Source organism: Choloepus didactylus, chromosome 9, assembly GCF_015220235.1.
Source record: "Choloepus didactylus isolate mChoDid1 chromosome 9, mChoDid1.pri, whole genome shotgun sequence".
Lineage (NCBI taxonomy): Eukaryota > Metazoa > Chordata > Mammalia > Pilosa > Megalonychidae > Choloepus > Choloepus didactylus.
The window spans coordinates 15739631-15744976 of record NC_051315.1 but is presented as its reverse complement, the minus strand read 5'-3'; positions in this window follow the sequence as shown (position 1 = coordinate 15744976).

Sequence of the window (5346 nt, the reverse complement as noted above, 5' to 3'; positions counted from 1 at the left end):
CCTCCTCTTGCCTGTAAACTCAAACCGAATAGCCTAGGGGTTAAGACAGAAGATTCCGGAATTAGACTGGCCTGGATTTCAGCCCCACCCAGTCACTCTTATCAGAGATCAGATTATGTAACACACTAGATCTGTTTCTCCCTTTGCAAAATAGAGATCATAAAATCTTTTTCCTGGGGTTGTTGCGAGGGTAACATTACATAAGATAATATTTGTTAAGTGCCTGGCAAGTGAAAGATGTTTCGATAAGGGCCAGCTACTTTTTTTATAATTTTAAGGTTTATTATCAGCCAGAATCTCAAGTGCCAGGCTAAGAGGTCTAGAATGTTCTTATAAGTAGTGAGAAATTCCTGAAGGCTAAATGCACTTCTCAAAAAAGATGTGTTTTTTTTGTTTGTTTCTTGTTTGTTTGTTTGTTTTTTATGTGTTTCTCTTGTTCTGAGGAGGGGTTTGCCCAGGGAGCTACCATAACCCTTGGCAGGTAAAGACAGGCTGGCTTTATGGCTGCTCATTGAATAAGAGCAGATAGGGGGAATTTGGGGTCTTGGGTTATGTGCCTTGATGTCCCTCTTCCCTCAAACTTGATACCTCCATTTATGTTTAATTATTTGATGTCCCTGAAGTTAATTCACGTAAGGTGTAAGGAATTAAGAGTTTGCATTAAGTCAGTGTCCTTTGTATGTGTGAAGTTAATTTGCCCCTGCAGGGGAAAAAAAAAAGAGGAAAGGAGGAAAGAAAGAAAGAGAGAGAGAGACAGAGAGAGTAGGGAGGAAGGAGGAACGAAGGAAAAAGGAAAAGCTCAAGAATGTTTTTTTTGATCTGATACTGGGCCAAATATGTTTATTTGGTTTAAAGTCTGTGACTCTCAGAACGGATAGAAAATTCACAAGGCAGAGCACAGCTCATACATGGCTTGCTGTGGAAACGCTATTGCTGAAGGAGAACTGTTATCTTGACTACTTCTCTTTAAGAGCATTTACTCTTAAATGAGGTAAGCTGGTGGTTAAAAAAAAAAAACCACTAGACAATCTCATTTTGTCCCTTACACATTAACCAGCATCCCTGAAATAAAAATGTTTTTTGTCACATGTAGAAAGAAGGCTGGGATAGGATCTAACCATTAGGGGATGTTGGGAAAGAGAAAGGAAAGGAAATGTCCCCAAAGAACTGTTTGTATAAAATTAAAGTTTCTCAAAAGCCCTGCTGGTCTGAATCTTGAAATGTTACCCAAAGCCAGTTGCTCTTAAGAGCCAGAGGCTCTTAGCAGTCAGTTCACAGGTGGAGGTGGCAGGTCTAGGTTTGGAGCGTCAGACCCCAACTCTCCCCAGGTCGTGGCCCGTGGTTTTACGATTATGGTTTGTGCCTTCAGTGTCTGACTCCGAATGGTCACTCAGTGGGGAGGGCTAGCAAGGTGATTCCCGCAGACCCCACAGGGTGGCTGCTTGCTCCTGGGTCACTGCCCCTCCACTGCTGGTCCTTGGCTCTACATGTGTGAACCACATCTTCGTCTTTTTGCCCAGAGGGTGCGCACTCTGAGGAACTGACTCACATTCGCCAAAGACCCCAGAGACAGAAACAAATACCCAGACTCCCCTGGAGAGCATGTGAGCTGGCTACACAATGGGGGACCCTGGCTTTTATCTGATACTTGGGGTGCCTCAGGCTTTCACAGAGCCACCTGGCTAGGGGCTTCTGGACTTCCCATGTCAACTTATTCCAGAACAGCTTTCCTTTGATCTGTTCTATAAAGAGGGATTTGGCATAAGATTTTGTTAAAAATTTTTGGAAATAATTATCTTCTATTTAAGTAAATATCTATTATGAACATGTTCTCAATTTTGAAATAAAGTTCATCTTTCTGATTATTAAGGTAATATATGCATATGGTTGAATATTTGAAAAATAGAAATAAGAGTAGGAAGAAGAAAAAAACAGATATCTGGTAAGGATTTCCAATGCTTCTCGAACTTGGAGGGCTAGAACTGGCCCAGACCGCCTCAATTTACCTAATGCAGTACATAAAATATCTAACTCAACAAAGTGCTTGTTGGAGGAAGTAGAGTTTTCTCCAGGCTTTCTCAACAACCTTTGGGTATGGAGGCTGTTACATTATTACTATTACCCAAGCTCTCCTTCCTGGGCTGTTTCTGGGCCATTCTGGGCACCTTACAGGGGTTCATTAATGAAGCACTCGTATTTTTCACTTGGGCGCACCGCCTGCATAGCCTCTGAGGAAGGGATCTTGTTTTTGGCATTGGCACTGGTGCCCTCCATGGGAACATGATTCTTCTGTCTAGAATGCTGCTGTTACCTGAAGCTTCCAAGCTGCAAAGCCCCAGAGGTCCCAGAACTACTCTACATCCCCTCCATGGTCTGGACTGAGGGGGCTCCTGCTTGCCCCTCTTGTGACCACCCTAGTTCAACTTCTTTCTTTCGGCTCTCCTTCCAGGTGTGCCTGTGCACAGAGCCTCCTTGGCATGAGTTCCTGGGGAGTGTGCCTCCAGGTGCCCTGTGCAAACCCTTTAGTGCTTGAATCCCTGCAAAGGAGTTAGCCTGCACTGCATTTGTGAGCGCAGATCGGCGGTTTCATGAAATGATTCCATCGAAAAGCTCATGGGCAAGGCTTCTGTAGAGATTATGAATATTTGACACTGAGGCTGGAGGAATGAAAGGCCCAGAGTTGAAACAAGTAATACTACACTGGGTTTGTGGAGTGATACATTCTCTTCTCTCCAGTGTCACTATTTCTGCTGAGTTGATTGCATGAGGGTTAGGAACCCCTTGGAAATAACTAGAACAGTCCATATATGTCAAAGAGAGAACACAACTGTGGAAATAAATGATGAACACTCCAGTGAAAACAAAGACTATTTATTCAGAGCTTCCAAAGGCAAATGAGTCAGCCATCATCGCTTGTGTTGGGCAAAGACTCAAAGGCAAGCAGAGGAGAGGGAAAGCTTTAGAGTAGAAAAAAGGAATAACATCAGATGTGTCTTGATTGGAGGCTGTTGGCATGGTGGGCTAACTAGAAGTGGGGCATCCTATGTGATTGGTTAGGGAGCATATTTGGCTTTCTCTGGTTGGTCTTAACATGGAAGTGGGGACAAAAATTAGGGAAGTTCTCAGTTATTGATAAAGTCTTGGCTATATAGGGCCAATCATGACAGGAATTGTTGGTTTAGCTTCCTGGATTGGTTGCTGCAGGTAACAGGTCAGAGTCCTATCTTTATCTTGGTTGGCCATTGTCCATTTGTTTATTCAGTCTTTCACAACCAGAAGCTAAATTTCAGGAGGGACTGTGGAATTTTGGTACAGAAGGAAGGTGGAGTCTGGCTCCAGAGCTTTCTGGGTCTTAGGATGTGAGGGCTGGAGGGGAGTGGTGGGTCCTGGAACAGTGGGCAGCTGTCCCTTGAACTTGACCTTGGACTGTCCCACCCTGTTGGTGTTTATTATGCAGAGGAACAAAAGGTGTAGTTTCAAGGGACCCAAGCAACTAGGTTGGGGAATCCCTCTAAAAGAGCAAAATACAGGGAAGGACTTGAGGGTTCACCCCACTAGAAGGAGTGAGGTGATTCCTGAAGGCTGGAGAAGGAGGCAGGTGCGGTGGGGGTGGGAGAGCTGGTGGGGCCTTGAGGAGTAGGGGCAGAGATGACCTGGGGGCCGGCCAGAGCTCCTGGTGGGGCAGATAGTGAGGAAAAGCTTATATAATCACTCCCTCCTGCCCCTCCCTTCATGCTCTCTTCTCCATCACCCCCCCCCTCCACCCCGGCAACCCTTATTTCTTAAATGGGGATTGTTTAGTTTATTTGTGTCAGGATGTTGTGAGAGTCAAACAAAGTAAAGATTAAGAAGCCTTGGGAAATTTTAAAGTGCTAAGCAAAATGTAAAACAAGGGGATTATTAAGGTACTGCAGTAGAGTCTCCTGTTTTCTCTTTAGTGGAGAAACGGGTAGGAAATAAAATTTGGTTTGAGTGTGAAAGCTTTTCTTTTTTTCAGTTTTTCATCTTTTCACCCAGAAACATTGGACATTTTGATGGGATCCATTTCTCTATTCCTTCAACCATTTTTTCTTTCATTTATTGAACACGTGCATTTTGCTCCAGCTGAGTGAGAGCTCCTGGGCCTGATGTGGAGATGCAGTTGGGCACTGACACCCGGATGTCCTCTGAGCTTGCTGTGGGGGACATTAGTGGAGCAGGGTTCCTAGGCCACTAGGATATCATAAGGAAGGGCACTTCTCTTTCAGACCCTGAAATCCTTGGCTTCCAGGCCCACTGCAAGGCCACAGTGAGCTCCACTGTGCTTTCTCAGGGCGGCTGACTGCTGCCCTTGGCTGAGCGTCTTAAAGAGAGCTGCGGTAATCCCCACTGAGTGACTGAATGCCACACGTCCCCAAAGAGTAGCTAGAGCATCAGGCAACTTGTTAGCTTTCGCTGGGGCCAGGAAGAGAAAGGGGAAGTGCTCTCAGGGTGGATTTGCCATAGTGAAAACATAAAATCAATCGTATGCTCCTAATTTAATTTTAATTCATGTTTTTATATGTGGAGTTCATTATAGGGGCTGACATTTTGCTGTGATAATCTATAAAGGCTGAATTGTCTTCAAATTAGAAGATTTTTAAAAGAAGTTCTTTGCCACTGGGCTGCAATTTGTTAAAACAAACAATAGCATAACCACAGTGCAACTGGATGCCAAGATATTACTGGACTCAGCGAAAATCAAGTAATCTTTTTAGGTTCTGTTCTCTCCTGGCTAAGCTCCCCAGCAATGTCAGGAAATGACAAATTGCAGGATGAATATAAGAGCAGTGCCTTCAAAAATACAATAGTTATACAAGCCATCTATTGTTAATGAAGAATATAATGCAATTTGCCTGTCCGTAATACAATTATGCAAATCAAGGGAGGAACTATCCAGAAATCTCTTTACATTCCGATTAAAATGAGATAATTTATCAAACAGAATATTACTGATTATGTTTATGTGTTGCACATTAATCCTGTTACAATAATGTATCCTTCTCCTAATGTAATGGATTTGTGCAATCTCACAGAAAATGACTTTTATACTATCCACAATTACAAAAATATTCAAAGCATATCCATTCTCCTGCCGTAGCACGTCTACAACTATACAATAAACCTATTAAAACAAGCAGAGCTTATGAATGTAACCTTCATCCCAATAAAGATGACAGTACATTCAATTTTATTCTGCTCATTATCTGGACAACTCCATAGATGATAAATACTAGGAGTAAACTGGTTTAACCTTCATTATCTTTTTATTTTTAAGGAAAAACAAAAAGCAAATTTTAATCAGTGGCATTCAAGACTCCCCTCCCC